Source organism: Chenopodium quinoa, unplaced genomic scaffold, assembly GCF_001683475.1.
Source record: "Chenopodium quinoa cultivar QQ74 unplaced genomic scaffold, ASM168347v1, whole genome shotgun sequence".
Lineage (NCBI taxonomy): Eukaryota > Viridiplantae > Streptophyta > Magnoliopsida > Caryophyllales > Amaranthaceae > Chenopodium > Chenopodium quinoa.
The window spans coordinates 397,808-419,509 of NW_018744603.1; the positions used below are offsets into that span (position 1 = coordinate 397,808).

The 21,702-nt window shown below is 35.0% G+C and overlaps 1 long non-coding RNA gene across 2 annotated transcripts; it reads right to left on the reverse strand.

Annotated features, from left to right (window-relative positions):
- Window positions 1-1,634: 1,634 nt before the first annotated feature.
- Window positions 1,635-8,608, reverse strand: LOC110699918. 2 transcript variants are annotated; one of them, XR_002507021.1, is made up of 9 exons: window positions 8,088-8,608; window positions 3,875-4,186; window positions 3,622-3,752; window positions 3,292-3,542; window positions 2,957-3,178; window positions 2,757-2,852; window positions 2,548-2,667; window positions 2,110-2,453; window positions 1,635-1,915 (listed from the first exon to the last, which is right to left on the reverse strand). It is a non-coding gene; the product is annotated as an uncharacterized LOC110699918 (long non-coding RNA). The 2 variants fall into 2 exon arrangements; XR_002507022.1 differs by having other exon boundaries at window positions 4,011-4,186; window positions 8,088-8,607.
- Window positions 8,609-21,702: the final 13,094 nt, after the last annotated feature.

Genomic DNA, 21,702 nt, shown 5'->3' on the forward strand with positions numbered 1-21,702 from the left:
AGGTACCAACATTGAGGACGAGTTAATAAAGACTGCTGGTAGTAACAACAATAATAGCACTTGGAAAAACAAGAAGAATAACCTTCCTTCTTCTTCGTCTTCTAAGCCCGAAAATACTACCAATAATATAAGCCAGGTCGATATCAATGAAGTGCTAGATCTTGATACTCCCCTTAAAAGGAAAAGGAGAACTTACACTCCTTTGGGAATGACATACGACACCGCCTTTGATCGCCTTTACGATCAAGGCTTGATTACACCTATTAGACCATTCCTAGAGCCAAAATCTGAACAAAGGAGTGCCAAGTAGAATCCAAATGCCCACTGCAAATTCCATCAAGGAATGGGCCACACCACCGAGCAATGCTGGAATCTAAAAGATGTCATTCAAGATTTGGTTGACGCAAACAAGCTTCCTGTCCCTCCAGACAACAAGAAGTAATGAAGACAAGGCGCACGTCGAATCTTTCGCACAAGATTTCATGATTTCTCTCTTATTTTTTTATTTACTTCCCTTTTCCCCACTCAAGTCTAGTATAGATTTCCCTTTCTGTCTTTATTTGAGCATTTTGATAGTTTGTTCACCCTTTTTTCCATTATTAAAATGAGCATTTCTTTTACATCTCGATCATGTTATTTGCGCATAAAAAAAATAATAATATTAAAAAAAAAACTTTTTCTGAACCAAGTACAAGGTATACCTATGATTTGAGGCACCCTTTGCAACCTATCATTTCCCCTTTAACTATCCACACACATCACATGTCCCTTTTTCTTCACTAACCACTTTGAGCCTCGACTCATGATTAGCCTTATTTATTCAACCCACATTCACCTAACCTTGGGATAAGAAGATTTGTAGTTTGGATAATATTCAAAAGCAAGTAAAAAAAAAAAACAGCAAAGCAATAATAAAACAATGTCTAAGGGCAAGTGTTCCAATGTATACGATATGAACACGTCTCGAATTGTGTCTCTCATCAAGTGCTTGGTACCGTGCCTGAGAAACATGTAATCTAAGTGAGTGATGGACCGCATGATCCGGGATTGCTCACATTGATTAAAAAGAATGCAAAAAAAAAAATGCAAAGATGAACAAATAAATTTTACAAAGTTCAATTTCAAATACACATCACTACAAGAAAGACCATTTATCGCGACGACAAAAGTCGTTACAAAATATCAAAAGTCGTTGCGATAAATATTTTTTGCAACGACATTTGTTATTGCAAGGTCGTTGCGGGAATGGGCGTAGCCAAAGCTTTTGCAAAAAAATTTATCGTTGCAAAAAATCTATTTTTCGCGACGACAAGAGTTTTTGCCAAATATATGTTGTTGCAAAACACACTAAATTCGATTATTTAGATCTCAATTTTAGCGACAGAAAATGTTGTTGCAATAAATATTTTATATGTATAGCAACAACAAAAGTTGTAGCAAAAAATCTATGCTTTGCTACGACTCTTATTGTTGCTATAAATATTGTACTCTACCCTACAACAACATTGTTGTAGCTAAAAAGATATATGTTTTACCATGAAAAGGTGGCACTACAATATACATTTCTTGATAACAAATTTTAGATATATGTGGTCAGAATAACTACATCAAACTATAAATTAGTCATACCCAAATGGTAATAATTGTAATTAGACCTGTCAAATACATGATATATTTTGGTATTAATCCACAAACTAACTAAGGATCCTTTAATGTTCTTAATATAAATAATGACATTATACTACATATATAATGTCGAATACTTTCTAACATTCTCCTATCTTTTTTAGCACCAAAAAATTACATTTTCATGTGCTTAATAAACATAAAAGAGACCTTCAGTCATTAAAAGGAAAGCACAATCCTTGGCAAAAAAATCCTTTCATCAAACCTCCAAAATGAATGACCATGGCACCTGAAAGTAAGTTTATACAAAACACAAAAAGTAAGTGCAAAATACAAAAAGTAAGTACTAAACACTATCATGTCTTATGATTAGGAAAGTTCCTAGAATTATAGTAACATAGGCATATAAAGTAGCAATTCATTCTAGGAAAAAGCCTTGACTCCTCCTTTTGGTTTTCTTGATTGTAAAAAAATACTATTTACCTTGTTGTTAAAATTAACTAGAGTCCTCTATTTGCAAGCTGCTACAATAAGTCCTTTTTAAAAGCCTCTATTTGCTCTTCTTGTTGTTTTTTGTACTCCTCTAGTTCTTGTTGTTGCTTTTGCTGGATTTATTCTAGCTCTTTAATCTTTTTTTCTTGTTCTTGAATTTTTTCTTGTTGTTCAGATACAAGTTTGTTTTGCTCTAGTTGTTTGTTTTTACAATAAGCCCGGATAGCAGAACCTTTTCCACGAAAGTGACCAGACCTTGAACCTAAAACTTGAATCAATATCTCCTCTTGAGTCATTGAATCCCCTACCTTAGAAACAACATCTTTTAATTTATCCTGAAAAATATAAAAAAAATCCAGAATAGAAAAACATCAGATTACATTAAATCATAAATAATAAAGAGTTATTACTTTAGTAGGACATACGTACATGTACTTCTTTTGAGCGTATCCCATTTGCCCATTATAGCTCGCCTTTCCCATTATAGTGTGTGTGTTCAATAAGCTATATTACATCTGCAGAAGGCTTTACATTTCCATTCTCTTTCGTCTACACATCAAAGATCAATTAGACTAATTTTAATGATAATAAAAGCAAAAGTATTTACTTTTTTAACCCATACATGAAATCAATCTTACCAGTACATCTTCTACTTCCACAAAAGCCCAATTACCAGTTGTATGAATACATGTATTGGTAGACAGTCGATTCTTAGAGTTCCTTTCACTTACAAACTACATGAGTAGTTTTCACAAAAAAAAAAAAAAAAAAAAAAAAAAAGTAGGTTATTACTTATAGAATGCTGACTAATTTAATGTTATTGATTAAGAAAAATTACCTTAAATTCAGGTGATCCAAAATGCTTTACACAAGATTTCCATTGCTCTAAGGGTACATCAGGGGGAGGATTCTTCATACGCTCAGCATCATCTTTTCCACATTTGGGACTCTTGTAGTAGTAATGTAGCCGACATTTTCACAACCTATATAATCGTTGCATGGTGTCGACAACGAAACCGTACATCTTCAAAGTCCGGCTAGATTCAATTTCAAACTTGTCCTACAATGTAAAAAGAATATAAATAATAAATAGCCAAACAGAATTTACAGCATTACGATATTCCCTTTTTTTTTATCTTAACAACAATTATCAAGTTAATGTACTAGTGCTACCTGTATTTCTTTCCACATACTTTCAACAGCAACTGAAAAAGCTTCCTACCAATTTCGAACATCCAATTGGGCCTTAGTTCTGACCACATGACCACACTCATTCACTAGGTGTCTCGCATTTTCTCCAGTTGCACGATCAATTTCATCAGGGATGTAAACTGAAAGTTTAGAGCCTTTTCCCTTGATTTTCATGTCAACAACATAACTTTTATATTTCCCCCTGTTTCCTCTTCCCCTTCTCTTACTTGTACCTGTTAGCATATAATAAAGTCTTACAAAGTATTTAAGAATTTCATAAAATCTACACATGTTATTAACTTTAAAATTTACCTTGAGTTGCATTTTCTAAACCTATCATATTATCAGTTTCATACATGCTAAAAAATCCATTTGGAAAATTTTGTTTTATGCCTTGTTCTATATTTCTTGTGCACTCCTTTTCCAACTCCAGCTTGTGCCTCCTGTAGAAATAAATTTTAAACTAAAATATACAATATTTGCGAACTTAAAAATAATAATCAGGATGTTTAAATGAATTTATACAAGAATGCAAGAACAAGTACAATTTTTTTAAAGAACGTACTCAATAAGCTCATCACAATTATGGAGAATATAAGAATGAATTTGATCACACTCCTCAAAACTGAGATGTACAGGAACACCCTGTCCAATACAACGACCAAGTGGTCTAAATATCTCAAGATTTGAAGTCCTGGTACCTTCAACAACCTAATCCCCATCATCATCATTTCTTGATTTTCGATTGAACTTAGTATCAATGTCACTCATATATCTTGAGCAGAATGTTAAGCACTCATCTGCAAGATAACCTTCGGCAATAGAACCTTTAGGATGTGCTCTATTTTGATCGTATGCTTTTAATGTTTGGATGTACCTAATGGTTAAAACAAATTTTAAAGTTAGTAAATTATTACCAAACAAGAAAATTAAACAATAAAATATTATAAAAGTGGGCTAACTCTCTATAGGATACATCCATATATATATGACAGGTCCAACAAACTTAGCCTCTCCCGCCAAATGTATAACTAAATGCACCATCACATCAAAGAAAGCGGGGGGGGGGGGGGGTAAATTATAAGCAAAGTTAACATAAAAGAATGGGGTTTCATACATAACCAAGGAGGTAAGTTGTAGGGAATGAGAATCACAAGCCATATACTATATGGCAAATTGGCAAAAGGCTGAAAACCATCACAAGCTAGCCCAAGCCTTACATTACGTACATCTGATTTAAACTCATTGAACTCTTCATCAAATGATTTCCATGCAACTGAATCAGTAGGATGCCTCATAATATCATCATCCTCTCTTTCCAATTTGTGCCACTACATATCTTTAGCAGTTTTTCTTGACATATACAACCTTTGCAAACCTAGACTTTAATGGAAAATACCGTAGAACCTTGTGAGGAACTTGTACTCCCTTAGAAGAGCCTTTTTCATTATCTGTTTTCCACCTTGACAAACCACATTTAGGGCACTTATTCAAATTTTCATGCTCTTTCCAGTAAATGATGCAGTCATTTTGGCAAGCATTAATCTTTGTATAATCAAGACCCAAGTCTTTGATCAACCTTTTTGCCTCATAATAGGAATTTGGAAGAGTAGTACCCCAAGCTTGGCGCTGCAACTTCAGTAAATTGTCAAAAGAGCTATCACTCCAATTATTGAGAACCTTCAAGTGAAGCAACTTCACAATACATGACAGCTTTGACATTTTAGAGCCATCAACTGTCAAAGGCTCTTGAAATTCTTCAAGAAGTCGGTAAAACTTTCTAGCATCTTCATTAGGTTCTTGTAGACACCAAAAGGTGTTTCCCCAAAAACCAAACTCAGTGATGAATATCTTTCATGTTAATGATTATCGAACGAAGTGAAAGTCCGAAAAGTCTAGTGATGCGGTAGTTTTTTTTATTAAAATTCCTTCTTTTTATTTTCGAAAATCTACTCTAGTTATGAAAATACCTAGTCCAATTTATTTTGGTCCATGATTAGGGTCCAATAACAATGTAGTTGTATTGGGCTCGCAAAGAGCTTTCCAATGATATATTATAAGCCCAATTCCGATGAATAATGAGGAAGTTATGGCCAAAATACTAAATTAGGTCTGGAATGGTTTTTATATGTGGCCCAATGATCTAGAGGAGGGCCTATTATTAATTATTATTCCTAAAGTCATTAGGATTGACTTTAGTCTTCTAGAATAATCTAGAAGATTCTCTTAAATCCTAATGGAATTAGGATTGATAATTATATTTTAAAGAGTTTTATTTGGAATAAAATAAGTGTCTTATTTTGATAAATCTGATTTTGAAACTGATAAACGCGGATTCTAATTACTTAATTATATCAGGAAAAGGATTATGTACAACGCGTTTTTATCTTTTAACCAGCGCCAAATGACAGGTTTGTCGCACGACGCAGGGTCTGTCGCACGGCGACAGCTATGCCGCAAAACAAATTTTATTCTAATTCAAATTCTAACTCTTTTCTATCAGTTTCCGGACTATTTTTCTATAAATAGGGCCCTTCACCTCCGTTTTAAAATCATCAAATCCACAATCAATAAGCTTGATCACAATCATCTCTCTTATCTCTCTAAGCTAAACTTATTCTATCTCTATTCTCTTTCTAAAATTGCCCTTTTTAAAAACATCGTACCGCATTCATTAGTTCTAGACACACCTAGCCAAACTTGAAGTTGTCTTCGCCCTCGACGTGAAAGGTTGATACTTTCGGTCCCAAATCCCTATTTCAATTATCTAATTTAATTGTTTGATTTAATATTTTATTGAATTTTACTAACGTGTGTATTCTTTTGATAGAAAGAGGTAAGAGGCATCAAAGTGAGTAATTTTATTACTCTATCCTTTAGAAAGCGCGTTTAGATTATATTAATTCCTAGTATCATGTTAGGATGTTTTTATTGCTTTCTAGTATCATGTTTAGAGTGCTTCTTATTCTTTCTAATATCATGTTAGTATCATGTTAGGGCTAAAGCTTTGATTTTTATTGTTTAGTGACATGCTAGGATTTGTTATTAATCTTGTTAGTATCATGCCTAGGGTCTTACTAATATTATTATGCCTTATTGAGATTGTGATGATGATGATTGTTGGATTGATTGATATCATGTTGCTTGATATATATTATTGTTATTGCTTGGTCACGCCTTTTATGCAGGTTTAAAGGGAAATTGTACTTGAAATCACGCCTAATAAGATAATTAATAATTTGGTTTAGGCTAATATGATTTTAATTCAAGTGATCGCCAATAATAGTTTTGTTTGTGCATTAATATCAACCAATATAGATTAAACAGGTTTAGGGTTAACCTAATGATTGTATGTTAGTCAGAAAGCGCACATGAATATGAGAAGAATAAAGTAGATCCTATTTTATAGGGCGGGTTCAATATCTTTTAGGTTGGATTCGTACCTTCATCCCCGAATATCCAGTCATGGTTCCAGACCACTATGGAGTCAGCGATCTCTTGGATCGTGAAGGGGTGTAACCTTCACCCTGTGAACGGTTTACAAGTTCCTAAAACTTGTTGGAGACTCTTTTGATCTAGCTTCTTTCCCTTTGAACACAACCATGCTTAAGTGTATGATCACAGTGGGGTTCAAGTTTGGGATGCTTGAAATATTCCCTACAGTTCTACATGACTATTCTCAGTAATACCTTTCATGTTTTGCACATCGTTCCCTAAATTCATGCTAGTAATGCCACAAGCATCTTGTAACATATTAAGTTCACTATCATCATCTAACTCACCATTTTCATTGACACTTTGTAAATCCCCATGAAATTCCCAGAAGGTATAGTTCTCATACATTCCCCACTTAAGTAAGTCTAATCTTATATCACATCTCTTTTTACAAAATACATTTCGACACTTATTACAAGGACATCTAATAGTCTCATCTAATCTTACATGGGAATAGGAAAAATTTAAAAAGCCATCAACACCTTTAACATAATCAGGAGACAATCGATTTTTTATTTTCATCCAAGTCTTATCCAAATCCATCTCCTAGTACTAAAAAAAAAACATGTAGATTAATAACACAATACAAGGTTAAAAATTTATAAATTATAGAATTAAAAAAAAATCAACCATTTTTATTAATCACAAGACACCCTCATACTCGCCAAACCAACACACAAACAACAAAACAAAACATAACACACCAGAGAAACAAAAACTAAAAAAAAAAAAGAAAAGAAAACCCACAACCCATTGACACAACCTTCCCCTCAAAAACAATGGCCCAACTAGATTAGCAGACACACCACAACAACATAAGCAAACTCAACTGCAGACTCACACCCACCTTAGGAGGTTTTTAATAATTACCCCAAACTAAACTGACAATTCAACCAACAGCCCAACAAATAGAAAAAACGAAAACTACAACGACAACCCAGAAATTCATATGAAATTAATTTTCAACGACAAACTAATTTCAATGTAATATCATGCAACACATATTATCAACTATTAATTGAACTCAACTTCCACCTAGAAATAACCTTGACCATCCAACAATTACAAAAATTATGAAATTAACCCTTCAAATTATACCGAGATTGGTACCCAGATGCTAGTAACAACTAATAATCTTCTACTAGTAAAATTCTTCAGATCTAACCCTTTATTAAACCATAAAATCCAACCCATCATTTTTTTAAAACCCAAAAATTAAATTGAACCCGACAAAATTAATACCCTACAAATTGAACACAACAATTAAAAGTTAGAAATCTTACATGCAAAGGCCAAGTAGTGTCGCCTGAGGAAGGATGTGTCGCTGGTGAAGTCGTTCACTGTAGCCGCCGCCGAAGAACAATGAAGGAAAGAAAATGAAATTGTGTAAGGTTCTTGAGTGGGAAAGTGGTCTGGGGTTTTTTTGTTCTTAGAATAAGAACAAAATGAAATAAAAAAAGGATGGGAATTAGTTGTATGTCTTTTGTTTAATTTGGCTATTTGTTTTATTTTTTTTATTTTTGATATATTGTTGGCAATGATTATTATTGTTGTTAAACATATTGATCTTTTTTGCCACAAACTATAGTTGTTACAATACTCAAGACTTAATTTTTCGCAACAACTACTGTTGTGGCTATACATTAATTTTTTTATTTGATACGACTACTTTCGTTGCAAATCTTAGTTTTAAATTTTTACCCCGAAATTTTCATTGCCCGCGCTAATGGTTGTTGGAGGGGAACGAAAATTTTATTTTTTGCAACAAGATTTGCAACGGTATATTTGTAGTCGTTGCCAGAATTATATTTTGAAACGACAAACTTTAAGCCGTTACAAAAACTTGTTGCGATAATTGGTTTTTCTTGTATTGACAATTACACATCTTAGGGGGTTTCTCTGAGGTCTTGAGCCTTTTACCCTTTCTTCTTTAAACCACTAGCTTAACCACATTACAACCCTCGAAAGACCTCTTTGAGGTATACATACACTTGTGCAAAATTCGGCTAGAGCTACGTTCGGCCTGATTCCTAACGGATACGTCGGCAACCTCACATCGAGGTGCGACCACATTCATATTCATATTCAAATATGATTGAGTCAAAACACTTCCAATGCTTTTCCCTGTCCATCTAGAGCTAGATTTGGGGGCTTGAATCCACATTACCCAGCCTAAAAAGTCACTATCTTGACTCTTTTCACATCTATTTCCATCACCATAGCCTTTACAGCCAACCTTAGTATCACTTTCACACACTTCATTCACATATTCATGGCCATATCCTCCTTCCCTTAGGAACCCCTTATCATGAAGGCCATGTTTGGTAAATGGCTTTTTGGTAGCTTGTTGGTTAGCTTTGGCTTTTGGCTTTTTTGTGTGGTTAAACAACCAAAAAAAGTGTTTGGTAATTGGCTTTTCAGTCAGCGAAAAAGCTGGCTTTTAAGCCAAAATAAAAAAGCTGCTTTAAGTAGCTTTTTTTTATTGGCCCACAAATTATCTAATAAACAGCCAACAACCAATAATTAATTTACCAAACACTTTTATAAACAGCCAACTTAGCCAATTTCAAAAGCCATTATAAATAGCTAAACATTCCAGCTGGTCAAACAAGCCAAGTGAACCATCCAAAAGCCATTTGCCAAACAAGGCCGAAATCTTTTTCCCACACCACACATGCTTCACGATAGCATCCAGCAAAATCATCATCATCATTCGATAGGATTATCACAAATGTACTTAGCTTCCTGACCTAGGTACATTTATCAAGATTCGTTGTTACACTTGCTTAGCTCCCTGACCTAAGCAATACTCAACAATCACCATTGTATACGTGCCTAGCTTCTAGACCTAAGCAACTTTCAAGATGATTTGTTTTTTATACACAATATATATGATGCTTAGCTTCCTAACTTAAGCAACATACAATGTCAACAAACTACTGTGCTTAGCTAGGGCCGTTTCTGAAATTTCGGGGGCCCATGGGCAAAAGAATAAATCGGGGCCCTATTATATTTAGAATTTTTTTGGTTAATATAGAAGAGGTATTTTTTTTCTATATATGTACTTTAATATGAACAGATTATCATTCTTACAAAAAAAACACTTATAATAAATTAAACTCAATGTAAAAAAAAATACTTCTATATACTACTACAACTATATGATTTGTAAAAACAAAATGAAACATTACGATTGATTCTCTCTTACGAATAAAATTAATCATTCTTCACTAACAAAAGAAATATGATGCATGACAGGATGGAAAGTATAAAAAAAAAAAGCTTAACCAAGAAAAATATAGCATGTTAGCTCACTCGGAGCTTTTTTTTTTTTTGAAGGAAAGATAGAGTATAGCTCAGTAGCTCACTCGTTGCTTGTTTAATCATTTTATCAATTTTGGAAAAAAAAAATACTTAATCAAAATCCATATATAAATTTTTTTTAGGAACCTAACAACACATATTTTTATCATAATAAGATTAATAAGAATAATTTAGGCTATAGTGGTTTATATAAATACACATATAGTAATTTATTTAAAAAACAAAAAGGAAAAAAAGAGAGAATTGGAGCTCTATGGGTAGTCGAACTGCTAACTCCTAAGTACAACAAGTACTCACAAACCATTCCTTACCACCAATCTATAGAGATAATGATGTTGATAAAAGCATATCTAAACTAAATAAACTATACTCTTAGACTCAAAGCTGCTGGAAATGAGGCCCTTTCTATCCGTGGGCCCTGGGCGGGTGCCCCGGCTGCCCTGGGTCAGCGACGGGCCTGTGCTTAGCTTCATGACCTAAGTGCATTCATTGATCGTGTCACATGATGTAATTGTCCTTAGCCTCTTGGCCTACGAACATTCCTCATGCATACAATATTTTCAAGACGAGAAATTCAATTTGACAAGAAGAAAATCCATGCGATTCGTCTCACTTTGCTCAATGAGGAAGCTCATAACTTCTTCCCTTTTTCATGTCTTTTCTTCTTGGGAAGTTCAAAAAACTTTTTCAAATTTTTCTCGACGTGAAAGTACAAAACTTCTTCTATTTTTCATCTTTTTTCTTTTAGGGAAGTTCAAAAACTTTTTTCAAAATTTTTATTGAGGAAAGTTCTAAAACTCTTACTTGTTGTAAATTGTTATTATTATGGATGTCCATTATGGTGTATAACCCCCCCATCTTTATGACTCCCATTGTAACCCCTTTGTAACCCCCTTGTATTATGACTACTATACTACACTTTGTAACCCCTACTTAAATGTATGGACTCTTCATTGTCCATGTGAGTGATCATATGCTCATGTATAAATATGACATAGCTGAATGAAATGGATGGTAGAATACATTATCATCTACATCTTTCTCTACACTATCCTCTATTCTCTTTATTTTATAACACGTTATCAGCACATGAATTATATGTAATTTTTTAATAGGGGGGAGATATTATTTATGTCATTATTATATGTAATCCTTGTACATGAATTATATGATACATTGATGATCGCTCGGTCGTGTATACATTAGCTTTAATATCAATGTCGATAATTTATTTAATATAAGCGACCACATAATATCACATATTTACAATGACACCATCCTGAAGATGGATATGAATAAATGTCATTGACTATATATCAGTTGTAAATACTCCAATTAAAATTAATGTCCTAGAGGGACAACATCGGTTACTAATGAACTTAAAGCACGCCTGAAGCGTGGTAGTCCAATAGATTTAAAATATAATAACCTTCGAAAAAAGGGGAGGATCGAAGCAACTATTGACAATGACAAATTTGAGGAAATGATAAATCCCATTACATTTATAGGAAAAATCACTTTTAGTAAAATTCATATGTTCCATGATTATATAAAAGACTCCAGAGAAGAGTATGAAATGTCCAAACAAGTTTAACATGCATGTATCAAGATTATAGTCAAAGCTTATGAGTAATTACTAGATAAAGTATTAGTTGATTATCTTGCCAATTGTATAAAAAAACACAAGTTGATGTTCTAATATCACATCATATCCATGGCCATGCATAAAATAACTTTAATAAAGAGATCACTAGTGTTGGAAAACTAATCAATATTTAAATGTAGAGAAGTGATTGGATGTGATAATTTACTTAGGTCATCCGGGTTTGTTAAATACCCGTTATGCATGGAAACTTGAAGTTTCACTTGATATAAAAAATAACGTGCTGATGCTCTCTCATGTTAGATATTAAGATATATCAAATAAATTGAATGGCAAGACATAACATTGATATTGAGCTATATTTGGATTGTGATTTTAATGGTTTGTTTTGAAGAAATCTCAAGAGATTATATACTAGTTTTGAACAATTTTGCATGCAAACAAGTAATAAGTGGCCAGAAGCTCACTAAAACAACTTGTATGTGTAGAAATTTTGAGTAATTATAAATTCATTATTAAATTATTTGAAGAATAAAAAGATCACCATATAGTGGCTTTCATACAAGTGATTTAATATTAAATTAATCTCTTGAATGAGGCTATTTATGTCAGCACATACGAAATACAATAAGAAAATAGACAGCTGCACAAATTATGACTCCCTATTAAGATTGATCTCCAGAAAAGATAGAAATTACATAATCCTCTAGAAGACTGAAATTTTTTTTACTATGATTATCCTATAAGATGAAATTTGTTGAACTTGACATTATAATCTAAGTTGGTGAAGAATTGCCCCAATATTTGAGATATTTTACCAACTTAGGGGGAGAAGAATTGGAGTAAGTTGGCAAAATTGCAAAAATTATAATTAGTTGATCCCTATCTATAAAGATACTTTGTAAAGTTACATGCCAACTTTTATATCAAGATAGGTTGCACATCTATTATTTGATTTGTACATCGTTTTAACCCATTCAAAGGCATATAGAGATATATTTTGGTCATAGTGAGAATGTGCATACATTGAGGTAGATCTTGCCAATTTTTTGAATCACTACACCTGAAGTGTAGATTGTAAGATCGATTCCAATATATGTGATATAAGACAAGATAGTGCAGTTGATATTAATACCATAATGTATGAAATACCCCAAATAGAATGGTATAATAGATATCTGAATTATATAGATGGCCTGATATGAAAAAGGGTTATAATGGTACCAATTGGAGATACATTCAAATATCATAGTAAATTAGCATGCGAAATCATATCTTACTGAATTTTATAATACCAATATACTATGAAATTGATACTTCCTCCGTTCTTTATTACTTGACCCACTTTGACTTTTACACTATTCATCACCCCTCCTTTGACTGTCTTTTGTAAATAATATGTAAGGAAAAATATATTCATGTATGATCTTTTTGGATTCGTCTCAATAAGTACTATCATAATATATAACTTTTATAACTTTTACTTATGGAGAATTTAAGTTATTGATCGTTAAAGTTTTGCATTGGCAAGCGTGATAAAAGAAACAGGTTAAGTAAAAAAGAACAGAGAAAGTAAATAATATGCACATACATGATAGAATGGACTAGTGAATAAGGGATTTGGATTATATATGTCCACTTTTGTGTCGACATAATGATAATGATCAAAAGTTTATCATGGACTAGAAGTCCAATGAAATATGGATTTTTAAATCCAAACTGTACAGTGTCTTGCATTATTTTGAGTCTTATGTCCATATGCATGTGTGACTCATAAGTTAATGGATTATTCATTGCATATGTTGGAAGTTGTTAGATGCATTACTCATTGTATATTTCGTTTAATATATTTTCATGTTTTCTATATCTCATATTGCATGCATTAATTTCTATACAATAACTGTGGTATATGTTAATGTTCATTCAAAGTATAGTAAGACTTAATTACAACTTTGATGGTAAATTAGAAATAGATATTTATATTCCAATGTAAATCCAGTGAAAGCAAGCAATTCAGGGTATGGGCTTATAATTGTGATGAAATTATATATAACGTTGATCTAATATTATTTTTGAATCATGTTAGAAAAGTTCCTAAAGAGCTTATATACGGCGTAATTATATATCAAGCCCTGTAAATTTTATAGTTTTGAAAATTGCAATTATTATCAAACTTTTAGTCTATGTGACTACAACATTGACAACTCAACCTGAAATTTGAGCATATATGAGACTTAGTAAGAATTATTATTTGTATTTGTATGAGAACTATCATGTCAATTATATAAATGTCTAAATAATATCAACGGGATACTTATGCATGAGAATGTTTTCTTATGGTCCAGAAGAACAATGATTAATGTATAAAATTACATATGTTATATCATTAAGTCATACGAATTTGAAGAACAACATTAATAATATCATGTGTTGCCATATAATTATTAAGGAATGTTTGATCAATTAATGATCATCAATTTTTATTATTCACTACCTCCAGAAGAAGGCATAACCGCATAAGTTTAACTTTTAAAGAAATTTTAATTAAACATAGGTTTGAAATAATGGAGATAAACTCATATATGACGAAATGAAGGCACTTCATATGTTCATATGAAGACTTATAGATGCAAAATCAATTTAGGAGGGTTGAAGATTAAGGAATGATATTCTACTACATATGAGAAGACACCTGTAGACATCCATTTGTGTCTCCCCAAAACCAAACCTGGTGATGAGTACCTTTCACGTCGAATTATAATTGAATGAAATGAAAGTGTGGAAAGTCTAGTGTTGTGGAAAGTTTTTATTTCTTTTCTCTTCTCTCTTTTTTAAAAACTTATTTTAAATAAAACAGTCAATCCAGTTTGGTTGGTCCATGATATGGGTCCAATAGTAGTGTAGTTGTATAGGGCTTGCCAAGAGATTTCCAACGATATATTATAAGCCCAATTCCGATGAGGAAGTTATGGCCAATTTACCAAACTGGGCCCGGTTTGAGCCTTATATGCGGCCCAATGATCTAGAGGAGGGCCTAATATGATTTATCATTCCTAATGCAATTAGGAATGGTTTTAGTCTTCTATATTCTTCTAGAAGGTTCTTTTCATTCCTAATTCAATTAGCATTGATAAATTGACTTTTGTTGACTTTTCAGAGTTTTAATTAAAATCAAATAGCATTTTCGAGGAAATTATATGATTTTATCCTCCAGTGCGGCAAACTTATCTGATTTTCGAAAACGCGTTAAAACCAGGCTTAGCGCCTGACCCCAGGCATTGGCGCCTGGGACCAGGCCTGGCGCCTTGCGCTAGCCATTGGCGCTTGGCGCCAGTTAGCCAGGGCTTGCGCCAATCTTGTTTTTTGTGCGTCAGACTCTGTTTTGTTAATTTTATCTTCTTGGCTGATTTTCTCTATAAATAACGTATTAAAAACTTCGTTTTCATTCACCAATTCTCAAGAATTATCATCAACAATCAGTTTTCTTTCAATTCTTACTTAGCTTTTTTCATACAAAATTCCGCATTCGCAAGATCAAGAAACACCTAGCCATATTCGAAGTTGCCTTAGCCCTAGACGTGAAAGGTTTTAATTTATATTATGTTGCTTGATATTTATTTATTTTTTATTGCTTGATCACACCTTTTATGCATGTTATAGGGAATTGGTACTTGTAATCACGCTTAATAAGATATTAATAATCTTGTTAGGGTTAATTTTGATTATAATCTCAAGTGATCGCCAATAATATATTTATTTGTGCATTAATATTACAACCAACGTAGATAAATAGGTTTAAGGTTAAACCTATTGATTGCATGTTAATTAAAAAGCGCACATGAATACGATCAGAATAAAGTAGAGGCCTATTATTAGGGCAGGTTCAATCTCTTTTAGGTTGGATTTGTACCTTCATCCCCGAACCCTTATTTGGTTCTAGACCTTATGGAGTTGACGATCTCTTTGATCGTTAAGGGGTGTAACCTTCATCCTATGAACGGTTTACAAGTTTCTAAAAAAACTTGTTGGCGACTCTTTTGCTCTATCTTCTTCCCTTTTGGACGCCACCGTACTTTAGTATATGATCACACTGGGGTTCAAGCTAGTGGGATTTAAAGCTTGAAATTTATTCCCTACAGTTTTTGGCGACTCCACTAGGGAGGATTTCTATTTTAATTCCTGAATTTGTTTCGACAATAATTTAGAATGAGTGAATGAGACTCGGAACGTTCTAAGTATTTCATGTGCGTAATTTTGATTAACATTATTGTCATATGCATAAAAAAGATCTCATTGGAAAGACCATCCGTAATGAGTTAAAAACATAGGATTTTACACGTAGGAAATTTGAGAAATATCTTTCACAACTAGGACCGAAATAACACCGCGCGAAACTGGAAAATTTTATCGAGCACAGAAAGCTGCTGAGGCATGTGGGAAGTAGCGTCAGGGGCCAGAGCTTGGCGCAAGCATTTTAGTCATAGCGCCAGACGCCAATATTAGCGCCATGCGCTACAGTTAAAAGTTGGCGCCAGTCTCTGTTTGCTGGCGCCAATTTCCCCCAATACCGAGCCAGAAATATGCGTTCTAATTTCGACTGTTTTTTCGTATTGTTTGCTCGATCCTACTTCCTGATTGAATTTTTCCTCACTTTTCTAAAACCCATATGTGTTCTACATATGGACATAACCCTCTGGGAATTCATGCTCCATCTACCCGAATTGAACGCTCCGTGCTACAAAGGGTACATTCGAGATGTTGAATTCACCGAACCATGGAAGCGAGTTTTTCTAAACTCGCGGTGTCCCATCCACTCACGCCAACCCTTCACGGTTAGGCTTCCGCGCGGTGCATCCGGACAATTAACCATGGACCCTCTATTGACTAACCCATATCTCGAACTTTAGAGAACTAGAGCAATGGTTAGGTTGCAAACGCATTGCATCATATTGTGCCTACTTGACTAATTGTGCATTATTTGTTGTGCATATATTCTATGTTTCTCTTAACCGTTTGTTGACTTGTGTTGAGACTAAATAAATTAATGACTTAAAGAACTTTGCCTAATTAATTAATTAATTTGAGTCAATAAAGTCTAATATTTTAATCGGAATTGATCTACTACGACTTTAGGCATACCCCAATTGACTAATAACACCGAAAATAGTCCCAGATCGAAGCTCCAATATTGGCGCCAAGGTCTGAGCTGTAGCGCCACATTATGGAGTGTAGCGCCTGACGACAGCTCTGTCGTCTGGCGCCAAGCTCCACAGTGCGACGCCAGTCCTGTCGTCTGGCCGACAGTTCGGATTATTGGTCGAGTCATCACCTAGAGTCTAATTAATCAGTTTGCTAACAAATTCGGTTAAATTTTGCTGTCAACAGTACTTATTTGAGTCGATGATCGAGTTTAGGCACTAAGTCCCATGGTCTTACACAAGAGTCCAAGCATGTCACTTACACTCAACGCACACACCAATACACATACTTTGACCATGTTTAAGAGAGTCTTGTGTACGCGTTTCTTTTTCCGTCATTTTTTTAGGGGGTAAGTCGGATATTAATCCTCCAATAAAAAAAAAACTATACTTAGTTCCCAAAAAATATGTACATTATTTTTGCCAAAAATATGCACCCTTTTTTCTCTTTTCCTCCTTAAAATAAACCGTAAAGTCAAGTTGATTCGAGTCAAGTAATTAAAACGCAAAATGGTTTAATTTACAGCGCGTGGTCAAGAAAGGAATGACGGTTAATCAAAGACAACCTCTTCGTACAAGTACAACTTTTCGACAAACCCATAGCTCGTAAGAGGAAAGCTAAGACTATAATGGAAACACAAGAAGAAGTCAATGATCTTAAGAACCAACTGGCTACCGTGACTGAGAAACTGAAGCTTCTCGCACTCAAGATCGATGATCCCGTGAAGCAACAACAGATGGACCTCATGCAAGAGAGCCTAAGCAAGTTGTCTAGCGACTACAAATTTCAAGAACTTACATCACAAGGGGTCTCGGTGGATAAAGAACTTCTTCCGCAGAAGTTCAATGCCAACGACATCCCAAAATTCAGAGCAACTGACAACCCTTACTTTCATTTAAGAGCATTCGAAACAATAATGAGTATTAAGGGTATTGATAAGAAGGTCTTCCCTTCTCTGTTCTCATTATCTCTCGAGACCGTTTTCCAACAATGATTCTTTTCTCTTGAGAAAGAAAAGACCTCTACCTGGGAGTCCATAGCAAACGCTTTCGTTGATAGGTACAAGTGCAACATTCAAGTCGAGACTGATCAAAGGGAACTTGAAATCCTCAAGCAGAAAGAGAATGAAGGCTTCACCTCTTTCTTTAATAAATGGAGAGAAACCTCAGCTAAGATGATTGAGGTGCCAAGTGAAAAAAAATCTGTGAGGCTGTTCATCAAAAATCTTCAAGAAAAATATTCCAAGCATCTCAAATATCAAAATAACCTCCATACCTTCAAAGCCGTTTATGACATTGGGATCAATATTGAAGATGACTTGGCTAAGTTAAAAGCTGCCAACAATAACTCCAACAGTGGCTAGAAAGGAAAGAAGAAAGACAATCCTTCTTCTTCCAAAACCGCCCACTCAAACAACGTTAGCACTTTTAATTTAGGAGAAGTCCTTGCTATGAACAATCAAGGACAGAAGAAACCATTTAGGAGGAACTTTACTCCTATTGGCATGAGTTATGACACCGCATTTGATCGATTAAATGCAAAAGGTCTTATAACTCCTATTGGACTATTTGGGGACCCACCAGTTGAGAAGAGGTCGGCTAATTGGAACCCCAATGCACACTGCAAGTATCACCAAGGTAGGGGCCATCTCATCGAAAATTGTTGGAAGCTTAAGGAAGCTATCCAAGACTTAATCGATAACAACAAGCTGCCATTGCCCCCTGCCAGTAAGAAGCCAAGCATTAACAATGCACTTCTCGCTCATACCCTGGCTATTTCTGATGAGGAAAACGAGGTTGACCCCTCATCTCTCATTAGACCTGTCAAAGAAATCCGAGCCATAGAAAAAGAAGAGGAAATCTTTTTCGATGTCAAGGATGATCTTCCAGAACCGGCAAGTAAGGAAGATATACAATTGCTTACACTGTCTATGAAGGAGGTATCGCATCTACTACGTGAAGCTCTCAAAGCTATGAACGAATTCTAAAAGAAATATAATGAGCTTCCACTTCCGAAAGATGAACCTAAAAGAGAATTCACACCAATGAGAACGACTTATGAGGCAAAGCATTTTCCCTTACAAGTCACTGAAAAACCCAAGAAGAGCAATAGAATTTACACTCCAATTGGGATCCCATATGCACAAATGTTTGAAATGCTCTCTGAGAGTGGCGAGATCAAACCTCTCGAACCGAGACCATTCGAATCATTGAAAAGGACAGATAGATATTACTGTCAGTATCATCAATCAGGGGGTCACACTATAGAAAACTGTTTCAAATTCAAGGATTTGGTTCAGAAAATGATTGATGAAAAGAAACTAGTCCAAATTCAACAAGAAAAGGATGCGACCATTAATGGAGTTTGGGACAGTGATGAAGAAGATGTCTATCTAAAGGACCTAGTAGGACCTATGCCTTCTGTGTCATACACCACAGATGACATTTGGGTTGAAGAAGACTCATCGATAGACGTCCTCACAAGATCCGGGAGAATGCAACCTCCCGTTTCAACACAACCTATGCCAACCACACAACAAGTTCCCATACCTATCATTGAAGATAATGATATTGTTAAGCAGTTTAAGAAGACAAAGGTTGAGATGAATGTATGGAAACTTTTGGCAACATCTCGAGAACATAGGTTGGCTGTAATGAATGCCTTGGACAAAATTGGGATATATTTTGACACTACTCCTAAGGGATTAGCTTCATCACAAGTGACCTTCCTAGTCCGATTAATTTGATCACTTTTTCTGACAAAGATTTACCCCTAGAAGGTGACAAACATTACAAGCCATTAAACCTCACAGTAGTTTGCAAGAGGATGAATGTTCCTATGACTCTTGTAGACAATGGATCGGCCATCAACGTTTGTCCACTTAGAACTGCAAGGATGCTCGGCATAAAGGACGAAGATTTAACTCCGTCTACACAAGGAATGAGGGCCTACGACAACACTCGTCGTCAAGCTCTTGGCAAGATTACCCTAAACGTAATGGCAGGAGCAATAGAACATGCTACTATGTTCCAAGTAGTAGACATTAAAGCTTCGTTCAACTTGTTGTTGGGACGCCCTTGGCTTCATGATCTAAAGGTCGTCCCTTCATCTCTTCACCAACAAGTGAAAGCTATAGTTGGAGGAATTCCAATCACCATCGATGCTTCGCCTATGAGGATCAAATCTATAGAGAATCCGATCATTAATGTGGAGCACGATGAGGACGATGAAGATTTATGGGGCTTTAACGAAGAAGTCTCCTTAATCCAGGAGGATGAAAGGACCCCTCTTTGCCATGATCCCCATTCCAACATGATTGTCAATGCCATGCTGAAGAAACAAGGACATTTTCCTGGGATGACCCTAGGAAAGAAGAAAGGAATGGCAAAACCGCTGGAGTCACCTAGCCTCCCTAAGTTAGACACTTTCGGACTTGGTTTCGAACCGACTTTGAAAGATCTTAAGCGAGCCCAGGAAAATTCAAAAGCACGTAGGGACGCTCGCATTCAAAAGAAAGCAATCCCAATGGATCAGTACCCTCTTACGCTTAATGGTCAGTTTATAAAAGAAGGAGAGGACTATCCATGCCATGAATTTCCCGAGCCATTTGTTGTAAACGGCATAAGACAACCGGGATTTGAGATTTTCTTGGATTGCTATTTCACTGATGAAATCCCAACTCCTGTCTACAAGGAGAAAGCACCCCCATGCTTTAACTTTAACGTCATGGGATTACTGTTCGGGCGAGAAAATAATGAGCCAACTTATAAAGAGGATAACTCCTCGCTCATTCAAACAGTCATACAAAGTGAAAGCTTCGATCCCTCGAAGCTAATCACTCCAGCTGAAGGATCACTACAAGGGTGGCGCAAGACTATCAAGGTGACTACTCCAAGCGGATGAAAGATATCCATCACGACAGGGCAAGGACCGATGTTTGAAGAGTCGTCTGAGTCAGAGTCCTTCCCTCTAAAGTCTTCTAAGTCTTTAGTAGTAACACCTCCCCCTCCTATTTCTTCTCCTAGGATAGTAAGTGATCCAGTCCTTGAGGACATATCACTCTTTGATGTAATGATCTCAGAGTATAATAATAATTCTCATTCTCCTTACTTCTTGTGTTCTTCTCTAACCCAAGATGACGAGCATTGCTTAACTAACAATGAAAAAGACAAAGAAATTATTAAAGCAATGGAAACACTCGAAAAGAAAACACCGGTAATTAAAGAAACTGAAACAATTGATATCTCAAATGATTCAACTCATAAAAGTGAAGTTAAAATCGGACTAACATTGAATAAACAAGAAAGAACCGATTTAATTAACTTACTTAAAGAATTTATCGATGTATTTTCTTAGTCATATGAAGATATGCCAGGCATTAATAGAGAAATAGCTCAACACACTATACCACTAATTCCGGGAATGAAACCCGTAAAACAAAAGTTACGTCGAATGAAACCTGACGTAGCTCTTAAAATAAAAGAAGAAGTTCAAAAACAAACAACTGCAGGTTTCATCAAGGTATCCAAATACCCCGAATGGGTCGCCAACGTCGTCCCAGTTCCGAAGAAAGACGGAAGGGTAAGAATGTGTGTCGACTATCGAGATCTAAATAAGGCAAGTCCAAAGGACGACTTCCCTTTGCCACACATCGATATTCTGGTAGATAACACGGCAAATCACGCGCTTCTCTCGTTCATGGATGGGTACGCAGGTTACAACCAGATTCTCATGGCAGAAGAAGACATGGAGAAAACAATCTTTATAACACC